We start from the raw sequence: 17,291 nt of genomic DNA, 5'->3' as shown, positions 1-17,291 counted from the left end.
CCTAAATTATATAATTTCCAAATATTTTCAACATATTTAAACAAATTCTAACTTATATAAACTTAAGCATATCATGGAATATAAATTGTGGTTTGATTTAGTTCCGTTTAATTCTGAAGACGTGACAGCTGTGTTGTGATAACTTCACGATACAACATTTTCACACATTTAAAGGCATCATCATAATTTTAATATAAATATATACGCTAGATATTTTACGGAACACCGAAATTTGATACAAGAAATATTAAGTACTTATAAAGTAAACGAGAGTGTTATAATTATATTATATAATAAGTTATATGAAAGTTTGAAATTATTATGTGACCAAAATAAAGTAAAAGACAATATTATTTTCGTAGAATTAAATAGTAGACTACAGATGCGAGTCTCTACTCTACCATAAATTATTATGCGAGAATCATAATATCAAAACTTCTTGCAAATTTGGCAAACGTCTAAATGATATCGCTGTACTATTTCTCCGTTACTTGTCTGTAGAAAGTGGAGCTTTTGGAAATTTAAAGAATCATAACTGAATAGATAGTCTTTCGACTAGCATTTTGGCATACTTTATTACGATAATTTATTAAATATGATACATAAAATATAATAATATAGAGATACCTATAAATATATTACGACCTTATAATATTCTACGAAATCGCAAGTAAAAGAGAGTAGGTACGAATATTAATGACTGTTAACAAAAGTTTTAAAAGTTAAGCAGGCACCTCAACAAAATTTACTACTAGTTTCAATAGTTTCGAAGCAAAGTTTTTTCTCATTTTGTCCAACGCATTAAAACAAAATAACACGCATTTAAAAAACAATTAAGTTAATTAAAATTTTGTCAAATTAGCCACAATTGCTGTCAAAAAATAGGTTTCATATATCCTGCATCAATATTAATTTTTCCTCATATTTTTTTTACTTACACATTGATACATAATAATGTAAAATGAATCTACTACAATAATGGTTTAGTAGCTCAAATTAACATAACTATGAATTACCAAAGGCATTGAGTGTTTCGTTCTCTTAAGTCTTTTATATATTATATATTTTTTTCATGATTTTGCAATCATTTTTAATAGTCTACTTTCTGTCAGAAATTTTTCATAGCTGTGTTTAATTATGCTTTCTTTATCCGTTTGTTATTGGGATCATCACTAATCTAATTCATATATTCTATATCTTATGCTTATCATATATTATACTTACCTTAATAAATAAATAAAAAAATGACGGTGATGGTTGATTGTTTGAATATCTCTTATTGAACGGTGGATATTGGATACAAATCCTGCACTAACAATATTAAAGTTTTTAAGTGTGTCTTTAGATACACAGCATGGAGATAATAGATTTTTTTATGAAGCCTCAATTTTAATGACTGAATTTGTATTATTATATTAATTGGTAGATAGACATTTTACACTTACTACAATGGGCCTTTATAATAGAAGATTATAATAAAAGATTTTTTTCTAAGGAATATTAATTTAGTTGTCAACCATTCGCCCGTGTTTTTTTTACCCAGCCGTGGCTTAGAATTCATGACCCCCGGCGTAGGATCAGCCACTCTACCAACTTGACCATTGTATTTACGACTCGATATTCAAATGTGGGAACAATAAAAATGATATGCCTTCCTATAGTGTCCTTTTAATCTAAGCTAATGAAATCGATTCATTTTCTTTTGATTAAGCATTTGATATTTAACAAATATATTATTATTATATTTCTCTGCAATGTTTTCAAAATTTGTATTAATTGTATTAAAGATTGTTACATTCTTAAATTATGTAAATTATTGGTTGAATAAGAAAATAGTTTAAATAATCAAATGGTATTAGGTCTTGTTTGAGCTGTATTGTATTGTTGAGATGTAGAACAAAGGGAAAATGATCAGGATATTCAATTACAAAAACACATCTTATACTAAATCAATATTCAAACAGAAAATAGTATAATATTGAATTCGATTGTAAATATTTTGTAAAAATGGCGAATAAGAAATACTAGCTATAGTGTTGAAACGCCTCTGAAGTTTTTAGTTATCATTATCATCGGTAACTGATAATGACATTGAATTACCGAAATGGCTCTTGGACTCTGTTTGCCATTATAATTTGCTTTGTTGATTAATTACTTAGCATTCAAAACACGCTAACTCACTAGGGGTTGTTAGGCAAATCAACCTAAAACCATATTATTCTGCATAAACCGTGAATAATAATGGAAGGTTAATACAATTATATTATTGTGTAACCTTTATTTTTCAGTCTGATATCCAATATTGAGTAATATTATTCAATGTAATATTAAACATTATGTATAGGTACAATACTACTTTATATATCAAAATTAATTTTATAAATAAATATAACGAAGGTCTAACATTGACTCCTTGTATCTGATATTTAATTTTTTTGATAGGGGGGAGTTACAATGTTATACACAAATTATTCAATGAAATTTAACAAAAAAATAGCCAAGTGAAAAAATAAACTAGTACAATTTAAAGGTAACCAAATTTTTGTTTTTATTTATTTGATTACATTCTTTTTATAAATTTATAAAATTAAGTATCCTCCTATCCATGTACAGAAACTCTCAAAATTGAAAGTAAGGACGTCAGAAGTTATAGCTGAGGGTCATTGCCTGTATGTAAACTAGCAACGCTAAATTATAACAACTTATTAATGAACTAGTTATTAATATTCATATAAAATTTTATGTAATAATAAATTCACAACCAAATAGAAAGTTCTACGCCACACTATTTACTTGTATAGGAAGCAGTAACGCGCATATAGACATACTTTAATATACAAAAATTAAAATAAAATCATAAGGGTTATTAATTTAAGATGTAACATTTTTGTTACACCTGGTATTCCAATGTAAAAATACATTATTTATTACTAAAAACAGATTTAAATAGAAGCGCCTAGTTTCAAAAGCCCCGAAATTGGTTTTTGAAGATTTTTTAATTAGATACGTATTTAGATGGATAGTTTTGTTACCTATAATGATGGCCAAAGATAAAAAAAAGAAATGAGGCAAAAAAAACGCCCAAAACCGTCAATACGTATGATCAAAAATTGGGGTAAATTTCAAAATCCGCTAAAATGGAAAGCCAAAATACTTTTTAGAATGTAACAAATTAAAAAATAAATACCTAAAGTTCACAGATTTAATAGATATGATCTTTTCTCATTTTTCTAAAAGTACTTAAAATCATTTTTCTCAGAACTATCTAAAATCGTTTTAGGGGCTTTTGAAGCTTGGCGCTTCAATAACAGAATGTGGGGTTGTTGTATTTAGAATTAACAAAGGATTGTGTGTTTATATATAAATAATATGTATTCTAGAAAAAAAAATCGAGGTCTTCCGATTTTATAGAACATGTATCTATATAAACATACAGAAATTAGCATTATCCGTGATTTTAAATGGCATGTCAAACTTCAAATTGCAATTATTCCATAACAAATTGGGAAATCTGCCGGCCTCTACATTATTGCAACTTCGAGCGTTTTCACGACCAAGCTCAAGGTAGGCAAACCCCATCGAAGAATGTCATACGTGTAGAATATGCTGACTGTTGATAAGACGATTATGCAATTGTTAAATAATGACTTGCTAATTCTTATATAATCGAAACAATACTGACAAGATCCGAGGTTGTTGACTGCTACATAATAATATATTCTTGATAATTATTAATTATTGATAATAAGTAGTTCCCATTGATAGTTAGGTATATCAGTATCTTTTTACGATACAAATATATTTTAATCTGTCTCTTATAATATATTTATTACACTTTTTTTACTATTAAATTAATTTTGCTTATCAACTTATTATTATTGTTATGACTACTGAGTTTGCTTTGAAGTATATTGTTTTTGTCCCATATTTAAATATATTTTTTTTCTAAATAAAGTCCCTGTGAATAATTCACTTATTTATGTATATTGGCATTAATGTCTATATAGGTAGTTCAAAGTTAAGTTAGAATATTATCTCGTTTTGATATTATAAAAATGTTGACTAATAATTTGACCTACACATACATGATAGTGTGTCAAATTATCAAAAGATTTAATGTAATTTAAATAGTTTAATATAATATGTACTTCTCAGAATGCATAATATCTATAAAAGTATATGTATAAACTGTTTATAGATTTTTGATAGCATAATACGTAGGTACCCTTTTATTGACTTTGTATAATGATAATATATATTGTTTAGTTAAGGTTAGATTGAATTGTCATAGATAACCTACCACAAGTGATATTAATTTTGACAAAAGTAACTGTGTTTTATCAAACTTCTTCAAATAACGATATATTGCACGTATTTAACTTATTTATTTGATCAACATTATTTTTTAAATTTTTTAAAAAAGATTTAGTCTAACTCCTCGGCAGATATCTAAACGGCGAAACTGTTTGTTTTTACTATTTACTATATACCTAACTTCTAAACAATTTTAATCTTATTTTAAAAACGTCATGTTGTGAACATCTTGAATTATTAATTATTTATGTGCTGAATGTGTATTATTAAATAAATGGTACTAGTCAGTTATCATGGATACAGCGGCAAACACATTTTGAAAATTGCCGATATACTGGATTATTTATTAGTTTGGGTTAGTTTATGTTAGGTTAGGTTATCTTAACAAATAATCCAGTATATTGGCTATTTTCAAAATGTGTTTGTCGCTGTATCCAGGATAACCGACTAGTACCAAATAAATAAATAATGTGTAAAATCAACAATGTGTTAAAATGAAAAAAATACAATTGAATTAATGTATTATATTACTGCATTTTATCATTATTTTCGAAGCAAATATTTATAGAAATCCAAGTATTTTAAATGGTGTTGTACTTGATATCAAAGTATTGTTTTACTATTTTTCACTAAAATATTGTTGGCTAGATAATTAACTGCATATAGTTTTTACTCTTGATATGTTTCTACTGATGTAGGCAAAATTATATGAAAAATTATTTGTTCAAGGGCGGACATGCTCAGCGTAGGTAAAAATGGAGCTTTTATTGTATTTTCAAAGCATGATCCTGGACATTCCTTACACGTTGTAGATAATCTATTTATATAATTTTGAAGCCTTATTATCCTTTATATTTTTTTATATACATTTTATGACTGCATAAAGTATTTTTATTACATAAAATAGTATTCTTTTAAACCTCTCGCTCTAATGTTTTGGAATAAAGTCATATTTCAGTATATAAATGTGCAGTGGTGTCACAGAGATTATCAATATAAAAAATTATATTGATAATCTCTGTGATCCCAAATTTGACAAGAATTAAGCATTTTATTATTCAAAAAATGGGCAAGATTAACATATTTGAAGATAATTATAAAGATACTAATTATAAGCTATCTTTTTGTCCATTCAAGTGTGATAAATATCTTACGAATAATTTTTGCTTTATAATAATTATTGAACTAAGAAAAAGGTAGTATTTTTTTTTAAATACGCCATTTCTTTTGGCATTCCCGAGTGGTTAAGCTACAACATACGGCCGTAGCCATAAATTGATAAACTATAATTGAAGTAGGGAGTAAAATTATGTTAACGCGCGTGTTTGAACATGTACTTGAACGATTTTTTTAAAAAACTAAAACTGAGGTAGGGAGTAAGATCATGATAACGCGTGTGTTTGAACATGTACCGTTTAAAAAGAAAGATTTTTTTTTCGGTTAGGGTAGGTGTGAATATTTTTAAAAAGTAAAAGTATATAAATTAAAAATGAATTAAGCACTATTTTTTCTGTACTGTGGAGAGATTATATTAAAGTATGTTTCATTGGTAAGTCCTCGAGAGACTGATATTTAAAAGTATGGACTGAATTAAGTTAGTTTGTACATTCACGAAGTACAAATTAACGTAAATAATAAAGGTGGACTAATGCAACCATTTCGGGGTTTCGCAAGTCTTAGAGGGTCCAATCCCCGCGGGCTACCTTGAGTAGGCCATGATTAACGACGTAGTTCTGGAAGGCCATTAAATCACCACCCTGAGACGTCATTAAAATTTATCGGAAACTATCAAACCAAAGTCACCCAGAATGGTCAAATCTTAACAGTTAAATTCAATTACTTTTAAATCGACTACCCTATGGAATAATATATTGAGTTAAAATAATGTGTTTATGACTTTTAAAGGTCATCAGTTTTGAAAAATAGTAATTTGGCTTAATTTATTATGTTGTTTTTCTTAAAACGACATAGAATTCATATTTTGTTAGTCGAAAATAGCACTGAAAAAAAAAACATTTCGAATATTTTTTTTTATAAATTGACGTTAATGAGAATGTTAAGACTGTATTAAAACTAAAACAAATTTTAAAAAAATTTAAATTTTTTGACATTACTTAACATTTATTGTATACTAGACTCTAAATTTTGTATGATGCTTTAAATACAACGTATACAACTGAATATTATCAGATCTTTTGCCTAGTCGCTGGTTTGAAAATAGCCACAGTCTAGTTAAAATTAACGCTATGATATTTTGCTAAAAATATATGTGGATTTATAACAGCTCATCAAGCGTTTATAGGCGTATATTGAGGACAATCATTACTCATAATAAGTTAATTGCATAATCAGGCATTGCATCTAAACTCACATTATGGAATATTTAAAAAAATATATGACGTATACACAATATAAATTTAAATGGGAATATTATAATATATTATACTTCTTATTACTTTTAGAACGAGCTAGTATTTGCTGTATAAATTTATTAAATATCTGATTTTATACTTTAAATAAAGCTCACAAAAACCAAAAAGTATTGTGATGCTAGTTTTAACTAATATTTTGTGATACAATGCAACAATAGTTTTATTGTTTTCTGTACTTAGATAAAAATCTAGGCTTTATAATCCATACTACACGGATAATAAAAATCACCTATCTTCAAAATTATTTACACTTTACGTTATTATTATCAAATCTATGATATAAAATCAAACGAGTACTGAATTTGTATTATTTTATATAAGTTTACTAGAAACTTATTCATTAGACGGTTCTAAAAAAATGTGAATGTTATTTCTCCACCATTGATCCATTTAATACTCACCTGTTTCCTTTAAACGTGGCATTTCAACATATTGTATCTGAGACCTTGATCGCTACTAATATAATAATATAATGTAGATTTTCTCTCTTTTGTTATTATCATTTTCTTTTCTTTTCTTTTCTTTTCTTTATTCTTTCTCAGACTAATATGGATAAATTTCAATAATATCGGTAATATATATTAATATAAAAATGTTAACGTATTCGTTTGTATTATTTTCATCTTCAGATTTTTTTCTATTGTATGTTATCGTTATTCTTAATATATTTTTACCGCCATACTAAGCTTTATTACATTATCTTTTATCTGTAAAAACCTCACTGGTTATAATACTTTTGCTTTGTTCATTTTTTTTAAATATAAAACTATAACTATTTTTTTTTAATTAACAATTTATTAACAACATAATATAAGTGTTGTTACCATATTTTTAAATCCTCCATTAAATCAACGTATTAGTACAAAAATGGTGCATTTTCATTGTTGCGATATCAATAACAGTTTATTCAATTTCGATATAAAACGTTCCGCAACAAAAGAGGAAAAAATGAATGGGCTGTTTCAATTCAACAAGCTAATGAAAATATCCGGGCTTTATCTGCCGTTAAAAAAACAACAAAACAAATTTCGATTGTTGATTTTTCCGCTACCAAAACTTGAAGTACCGTGTTGTGTGTTGAGTGTTTTTAATTTTAATATTATAAAATACATTTGAGCGGATTTATTACTTAACAAGTAAATATTTGCAATAAAACTTTTTAGAAGATAAGTTGGGGAGTTCCAGCTGAAATATATCGTCCATTTAAAATGTTTTTTTATGCCTATAATATTGTATAAAAGATCTGATTCTATCAATATTTGTTTTGTATAAATATAAGCTTGTTTTTCTTGTAATATAATGTTTCAAATGATCAAAGTTTTCATTGAGCACTTTTCATTTCAGTTCAATATTTAACACAACAATAATCAAGCTCAAGTTGTAAAGATTTGCTTTTTATATTATATGCTATATTTTAAACAGCATTTTGTTCGGTATATTTAAACATTATATTATACATAGATAACATTGTTATATTTATTAATGACCAGTCCCATGGCAAGAACTATATTTTTCGTGTAAATCATCATCTCAGGTAGATGCATTACGAAATAAACTTGGCCAGAAACCTTTTCCACGACTCGGCTCTACCCCTATCGATATCAATATCGAAAGTTTGATATCGTAATTAATAGCTCAAACAATAAGAGCAACCACCTGAAATAAGAAAGATGAGAGTCCAAATCCCACTCAGTCCTACTTTTATCTCAGGTTTTTCCTAGTTTTTAGTGTTTTGACATTTTTGTATTATTAATATTATATACATTTACATGATTGTAAATCATTCACATTTTTAAATATAATTTATAAGATGGTTCGTAAATTAACTTTAATATTTATATGTAGACGCTTTTGAAAATACTACAAAAAAACATTTTTTATTTTATATTCGGAATTCTCAGGGATTAAGTTTATTGAAATTCTCATTTCAAAGCAGATAACTGCTTTTAAAGTTTATTAAAACAAATCGACTAATTTATTTAACAAATCGAAGAAACCTTCCATACAAATTTATCTTTCACGACTTAATTATATTATCGATGACACAAAAACAACTTTTACTAATCGACATCAAAGAAAATATACAGCCTTCGATAAAACAGACACCACAAACCTTCAAAGAAAATGAGTTCTCCGCGAGAAAACATTTAAAAATAAATTCTCGCCACGAGCGTCTGGGAATGATTTGGTAATGACTTCGTTTAGGCATAATTTCACTCTAATTAAAATTATCTCAACACCTTTGAACCCAGAGTTATTATTTTAAAGATTTTAATAAAAATGATTATATTAAAAGTATTATCGGCTATAATTTGGTGATATAGAAATAAGATAAGGTAGATAGAAAAAAGTATGTATGACAGAAATAAATAAAAATAAATATTTAGTCTGAAGATAAAATGCAAGAGAGAGAGATAGATTATGACTAAAAGAGCAAGCGTTATGTAGCGGTTTATTCTGACACGATAATAGTTATCGTGTATTTTATCATTTAATAAAATATGATATACTTTTTTTAAATTGTCATCAGTTTTTATTTAGAATAATATGCTATGAATCCAATTAACGCATTCAAACATTCACTTAGATTTTAGATGAACATTTGTTACTCTTCTTTATTCTTAACCAAAACTAGCAAATATGATAATAATTCGTTTATCATATTATTTTTATTACTTTCCCTACAAGGGGGGGGGCTGGCAAGGCTCTAGCCTAGAGGCACAGGTTAAGGGGGCCCACACACCACAAATTTGCTCTAATAGTAAAAAATTCGCCTGTGGGGCTATTTTCCTTATTGAATATTAACATTTGATATGATGATTAATGTAATTAAATGATAATTCACGTGTAGAATTTCATTCTATAATTATTTATCTTTAATGTGATTACTTATAAAATGACTATTTTTATCCAATATAATTTATATTAGTGCTATGATATGATGCTGAGTAGGTACCGACGACTCAATAAACTAACTGGATTTATTTAAAAATCGCTAAAATAACACGAAATACCCTTACCACATTTAAATAGCATGCCAATTATATCGAATGGCCACCTAATCGTTACGCGTTGGGCGCGTCTTTAGCGTCCAATGTAGTAACAATGGGTTTCGCGGAAACCATTTGGGCTTACTGTAGAAAAGCACATCTCCCTTAACCTTCACGATAGGTAGGGGCGCCGTGATGTATCCTGGCCTGGGTGCCAGTTTCAAAATAGGGGGTCATGAATTATATAGGTACTTTATCAAACGATTGCTATTACTACCTACTTACAATATTTTACTCTAGCGTGTTTTTATCAACATTGCATAATATAATAATATAATGAATTATTTTAGATCTATCCTTCAAAACAGATTAACACAAAACAAATATATTCCGCATACAACAATATTTATTAAAATAATTAAAGGTAATGGCGTGTTCATAAATTTGTTTTAGCTTAAAAGAATTAAATATGATTATGTTTTGTTGATAATAAACTATTACACATTCATTTTTTGATAACTAAACAAAGATCCTTATATTATTTTAGAGGAAATGTACAACAAAAATAATAATATATTACACATTTTATATATTACTAGCTGACCAGGCAAACGTTGTTCTGCCATATAAATTATTTCTAGTGAATATTTTGGTTGTTAAATAAAAAGTAACGAATGTATCGTAAGTGTGTGGGGATGGGATCTATGACAGAAAGAGGAATAGAGCGCTGTAGACGATGACCGCCGATAAAAACAAAAAAACATCAACCATTCATTTTCTCAATTCAAAATGAGTAATGATGTTCATAATGAATGAATTACCTGTGACAGGATCTCGTTGTTTAATGTTTATGCAATATCCGTCTTGTCCCTTCCAGAAAATTAGCGGATATTGTAGAGCGTCGTATGAACGGTGTGTGTCAGCGATGAACTCCAGATTATTGTTTCTTCTTCGAATCACGATTTCTGGCGTCGATGTGCGGTCGCCAACCATGATTCCAGCAATGTCGTCAACAACAGTCGCATTGAATCGACGTACGTGCTCTCCAGCTGGTGTTTTATCAGGATTGATGACAAAAGCGTGATTGTCACTTTGCAATTCGTGCATGTGTGCTTTGAAGAATTTCAATAATTCATTGTGCTCATTCAACGGGGGCGTCCAGTTCGCCGACGATGCGCCTGGCATTAGGCGAATTGAGGCTATTGTAGCCGCAACGTGCATCCACATGATTGATGTCCTCACCGCCGCGTCCATGAAGTAGATTTGTAAAAATGTATGTGGTTCGTTTGGCATTAGCAGCAATGAGGCTACTTTGTGGTATACTTGACCTTTGATTTTGAACGTAGAATGGAATTGTTGACCATTTGCCACAGTATTGTGAACTATTTCTGTTGTTCCGAACGAAGTCATTTGGAAGCATGAATTGAATGTGCGAATGGACTTCAGGAACAGGTTTGAATCTGGAACCGTGCCAATGAGCAAGCTGTTCAATGGTTCTGGTGGTATCTCAATTTCTGGTAGTTGCACTTTTCTTGATGCGAAACACATCCCGGCTGACTCATGTTTGAATTTGAGCGCATGACAATGGGGACATTCTTTGTCCATAGCACCAATCAGCACTTTCGGATGAGCGGAATATTCAATATCTGGCTCGTACTCGAATGAGAGACGAAGGAACGAAGCGGATGTAAATGTTCGATGTACTTGCTGGCGTTGTCGGACATTTGCTCTGCGTGTGTTAACTACGAACCGGCGCGCTTGGCTCCGTTCCAATTGTCGTTGTTGATTTCGTTCAGCTCGTGCCTCTTGTGATTGAGATGCATGCAATTGCGACATGCTTACACGCACGTTTTTGTTATCTTGTTGGATTTGTTTGTCTGTTCTTTCTACTCTATTATTTTGCATGTTTGTTGCTTTATTCGTTTGACGGCCCAAATGGCCCCCCTTGCGTCTTGCTGGCATTGTGCACTGTAATACACGCACATAAAAATAGATAAATTAAAATAAATCGTACAAAATTTTGCACGCACTGCGTTGTGATTTGCCGAATGAAATGTCAAAATGACGCGACGCTTCTCTTGAATTCTTCTCGGACGTAGTGCCATCTGTCATTCAACAACATAAATAATTTCGTTCTGTTTGAAATACGAACGACGGTTAAATTTGTTCATACAAAAATAATAAAATCGCGATTAAAAAATGGGAGGATGGGGGTACGAAAGTGAAAATTTGAGGTCATAGGTATTTTTTTATGCCAAATAATAAAAAAAATACAAAAAAAAAATTGTCATAAAAATAAAAGAAGATTTTTCTGGATAGAGATACCTTAATCACCTAGCGGTATGAAATATACTTGTTGACCTATTCTCATACCTAACAAATATACATAAAAAAATTCATAAAAATCGGTCGAGCCATTTCGGAGGAGTTCAACCACAAACATCGTGACACGAGATTTTTATATATATAGAGATATTATTGTAATATTCAATGCATATTATGTTATAATAAAAGTAGTAGAATGTAATAATGCAATTTAAATTCATTTAATTTAATAATGATTACTAAGCAACATTCATTAATTAAAATTATTATTGATGATTGCTGAGAATAGACCAGACCAAGGAATACTATTTGAGAAGGCCATAAACTACACAGGGCTCTTGTACCATTAAAGATTATACTTGAGAATTTTCAATGTAATCCGTAGCAATTTATTCAAATAACTATATAGCTATCCTACAGTTTGGTATTATAGTGATTATCAGTGCTCGGAAAGGAAAATTTTAACATATTTGTCTAATTTTATTTATATTTTCTCAAAATAACTGTGTTAAAATTTATAATATATTGATACCGGAACTGTACTTCACTACGTTCCAGTCAATTTTGAGCCTTATTTATTGTACTATAAACATATTATTATTTAAAATCGTATTGCAATGAATTGTTCAAATATATTACAAATATTATTTATTACGGTAGTAAATGGTAAAAGTGCATACTTGAGAATATTAAAAATATAACAACAAATTTTCTCGTAGATACCTAAATATTACATAGAATAGCTAAAGCGGTAGATCAAAATATATTTTGGCACATAAAATTAGGCATTTGTTAAACCCATAAGGTACTTGCACTAGATCAAATACACATTGGAAAAACGGCATGCATTTTTGTGGCCAGCCGCAACCCACAGTTTCAGAGATGGGCGGTCTACCTACCAGACTACCGTTGATGCATTACATATTACTAATTAAAATATAATCAGTCATGGGGGATATAACATTTTAATGTGGTCAATATTACAAAAAAAAATGTTATTTTCCTTGATATAATAATATATTGTGTTAATTAGATACAAACAACTTTTTTATATATTATAACTACCACACCGTACATATTTACTGCATATATTTAATTGTATTCAATTTATAGAAAAAAACTAGTTAACAATAAGTTCAAAAGATTAAAAAAAATGCTGAAACCGTACTTGAAAACGAGACTGCTAAATAAATAAATATCTATATTTATGATAATATGACTAAAATGCTAGGTATTTAGGATCTCAAAAATATAATTTTTATATTATTCTAATTGTGTTATTAATGTAAGTCCTTTTTATATTTTAACACATCCCAACGACACCAATGTGTTAAGTGCTTAATTCAGATATACCGTTAAATATTTTTTCCTCGACGAAAAGCGTTTATTAAATCTGGTGTCCCATTCCACTAAACCACTTAGGTGTAGCTTAATAAATGTCCTGGAAAGCTTTTAAAAGGGAATATTTAATAATTTAAAAATTTTCGAGCATTTAACCTTATTGTGAATACGTAATCAAAAATATGTAAGGGATTAAAAATTAACTCCATAATGCACGTTAAAAATATTTCCAACGGTAAATTTAATATTCTTGCTGAAGTTATACTTCTTTAGACGAATTTTGAAAATCTGAACAGAGTGTATTTTTGGCGTGTGACATGTAACACATAATTTATTTTTTCACACAAAAATAAACGCACACAATTGGATTCGAACTACCGATTGTTCGGTTATTAGCCGAATGCACTACCATTACGCTACAGTATGATACTCCAATCGTGACGATTATACAGTATAATATTATAGTTTAGAATTGTTGCGTTGTCTAGGTAGCGAATTTATTATTGTGGCCACTTGCAATTCCTTACGTAAACAAACTATTAAATGTAATAGTGGCAGTTGTTACTTTAAAAATAAAAACAACGATAAATAATTATATAATTTAGTAATATAAGTTAAAATGTGTAGAAATAAACCAACGGCGTTGCAATAAGCGGTCCTTTTTCTTGAGTGTGTAATTTAACAAGATAATTAAGAGCTAGTCGAAGAATCTAGGTTATCACAAGTTTGTTACGCCAAAGAAGTATAGCTTCTAACGCGCGTACATAGGTACGCACACCGATTTTTTTTGAATTTATTATAATTTTTATATTTATTCTATACTATTTAATAAAATTTAAATAAATATTTAATTAATTTCCATAATTTAATAACGAAAAGAACCGATTTCTTGGTCATAGATGACGTTTTTCCAATCAGACAACCTAATAACTTCTATTACATTATGTAGATACTAGTGTTTACTGATGGTACGTACTTGAATTTTAATTATAATTGATGAGATTGGTATGTTACGTATGGTATGTTAAGTCTCTATGTGTGCATGTATAGTTTATAGAAAATCAGTGGGTATGATAAGTCAACTTTATATTTACCATATATTATATATACCGACATAACAATTTATGATCTGAATGATACGTAGAATATCGAAACCTGGATGGTTAAATCCTATTCACACCAAATTATGTACAAAAATCTCGTCAATAGGTATTATGGTCGTTGAGTCTTGAAAACAGGTTATGTGTTTCTCGTGTAAAAAATGACGTTATATTTAAATGACTGAATCTTATTTTTTTTAATCATTTCCAGGATACAGTATTGAATATTATAAGAGAGAAGTTTATTACTACGTTCTAGCACGTAGTCACTAAAATTTGAAACGTTTTTTTGTTTTTTGATATGAATTTTAATTAGATATTTTATTTAGTATACCTACTTAATCGGGAGCGGCTCTCGTGGTGCAGTGCGCAAAACGCTGGTCTTCTGGTGAGGACACAATATATATTAAATTTATGTGAACTTCTCATAGCTTGCGTGTTTGCGATTGTTCAAAAAGTACTAATAACCATCTTGTACGAAAAAAGTAAGTGCATGGTTATTATTAATAATAAAAACATACTTAATCGATTTTTACTAATAATATACACTATAAGTTATATTATAAAAAAAAATCCGCAATAATTTAAATAAATATATTAAGTATTTTTATTATGTTTTATTTATCAACCATGTGAATATTTTCATGGATATAATATTAAAATTAGTTTTCAGATTTTATGACTTAACTTGAAGCAATTTCATTCAAGATCAACGTAACATATTAAAATTTCATATAAATAAAAGTCTTTACATTATAATATTTTTCTTGATTTAACTATTCTGTAACGCAGCGTAGCATATACACATACACAGTATACACACACACGCAGACACACATATTCTATCTGTGCATCAGAGCAGTCGCATTAGATTGCATAGTATCAATGATGTCATAATCACGCCCGCGTGATAGCTCTCTCATGGACTGCCACTCTGGATGAAATTCATGTAAAATCAGCGCTCGAAATGAAAAATTGTATCTACTAATTAGAAAGAAAATATTTATTTTAATTTTATGTAGGTACTTAAGTATATTTTATAAAAATAAGTGTGTTAGATTTTTGTTATATAACCTATTCCTAGATCAGGCGGTTGAATTATTTTTTCCACGAGACAGCGATAATCTCGTAGATTTTGTGAACCGGAGCAGCGTTCCAATACGCTCCGACCCATTTCGAGTCCTGGTAAAATACACATTGTTTATAGGAATATATATTTACATATTAATATTTATGAATATTTTAACCCTATATTTTTGCTTTGCTTATGATATTATTATATTTAGGAACATTGAGACGTAGTACTGCCACTAGGTATTCTTTTTAGTTAAATAATATAAAAAGCAATTATATGTAACTTATGGTTTGCTGGTATTATTATTAACACAACAATTATATTATAATGATACATTATTGTAATAATTATTATGACGTTTTTTCTTTTTTAGAATAACAGTTTTCTAGTGTCCAATAGTAAAAATAATATCAATTTTGAGTTGATCAACTTCGGATACATAGATATTGGCCCAATTAGTGAATTCGTCGATACGGTAGGTAGTGCCGACTAGGTACTCCATAAAGATGTCAGAAACATTTTCCGATCTTTTATCATAAACTCGTGGACTTTGATAAAATCTTTGTTAAGAACTGGAAACATCATTAGTGTCTTGTTGAGTAAGAAATATCGATGAAAAATTATTTTTATACAGAAAAAAACACTCTTTGCAGTTTATTTTAAAATTTAAAACAAACAAATATTGAAGTAATTTGAACTTTCTGTGGTATATACATTGTGAGATAATTGAGAGAATTAAATTAATACTTCATATTTAAAAAACCTAGTAATAATATTACGTGTATTGTTTTCATTTTGTATTGCTCGGGTCAATGTTTGACCTGATTTGATTATTTTATATAACCTAATCATATAAATTTTAATTTCATCAATTTTTTAAAAAATAAATTTAATTAGCTTTAGACTTTTACTTGACACATACCTACTACTTATAAAAAATATATAGATTTATCTTATATAATATTATTATTATTTTTAGATTAAATATCAGATAAGAATATATTATTATCATCGTAAGTAAGTATTTGTTTGTAATTTCTTCGTCGATTTGTACGTACAATTAGTGTAGATATTTTTAAGTAAAGTTTTCCATTTATGTTAAAGTATTATCTTTATTAGAGTGTATGTGTGTCTGCCTGTGTATTTTTAGGTTATAATTTAAAAGAATACTGTACCAATACCTATTGATAAAACTTTCACACCTAAATACGAATTCTTTGTTGGTAAAAACTCAGTAGAAGGTGGACTCTCAATATTTCAAAAGGAATAATTCAAAAATACTGCACCTACGAGTACAACAATTCGGAATGATGCACAGATTGAAAAATGTGCGCTTAGAAATCGAAAAAAATTAATAATAATATTTTATACTATTTATTTATATATGTCATGCAGACATAGGTGTCGTTATATAATAATACATAAACGAGTAATATGGATAATAATAATATTATAACTAAAATAATATGGTTTTACATAAAATATTTCGGTAAGTACTTAGGTACCTATTATGAGATTTATTTTTATTTAAATTGAATTCATATTTATTGTAATAAAATAATAAATTAGTTTCGGTGAATAAAATTGCTTTATATTATTATATATTTTTTCATGTTTTTTTTTTCATGTCCAATCTTAATAATATCCATATTATGGGGATACACAGAGTTGGTGTGTTTTAACAAATTGTTGTTTTTACAAGAAGTGGATGTTA

At 28.4% G+C, this 17,291-nt stretch overlaps 1 protein-coding gene across 1 annotated transcript in view; it reads right to left on the bottom strand.

Moving 5' to 3' along the window:
- LOC147073791 (metabotropic glutamate receptor 2-like) overlaps positions 1-17,291 on the bottom strand; it is a 411,881-nt gene that overhangs the window by 301,906 nt on the left and 92,684 nt on the right. The window lies entirely within an intron of this gene.

Source organism: Rhyacophila brunnea, unplaced genomic scaffold (genome assembly GCF_057557595.1).
Source record: "Rhyacophila brunnea isolate RB1 unplaced genomic scaffold, BYU_Rbru_1.0 scaffold_17, whole genome shotgun sequence".
Lineage (NCBI taxonomy): Eukaryota > Metazoa > Arthropoda > Insecta > Trichoptera > Rhyacophilidae > Rhyacophila > Rhyacophila brunnea.
This window is presented reverse-complemented; position numbering and strand designations above follow the sequence as displayed.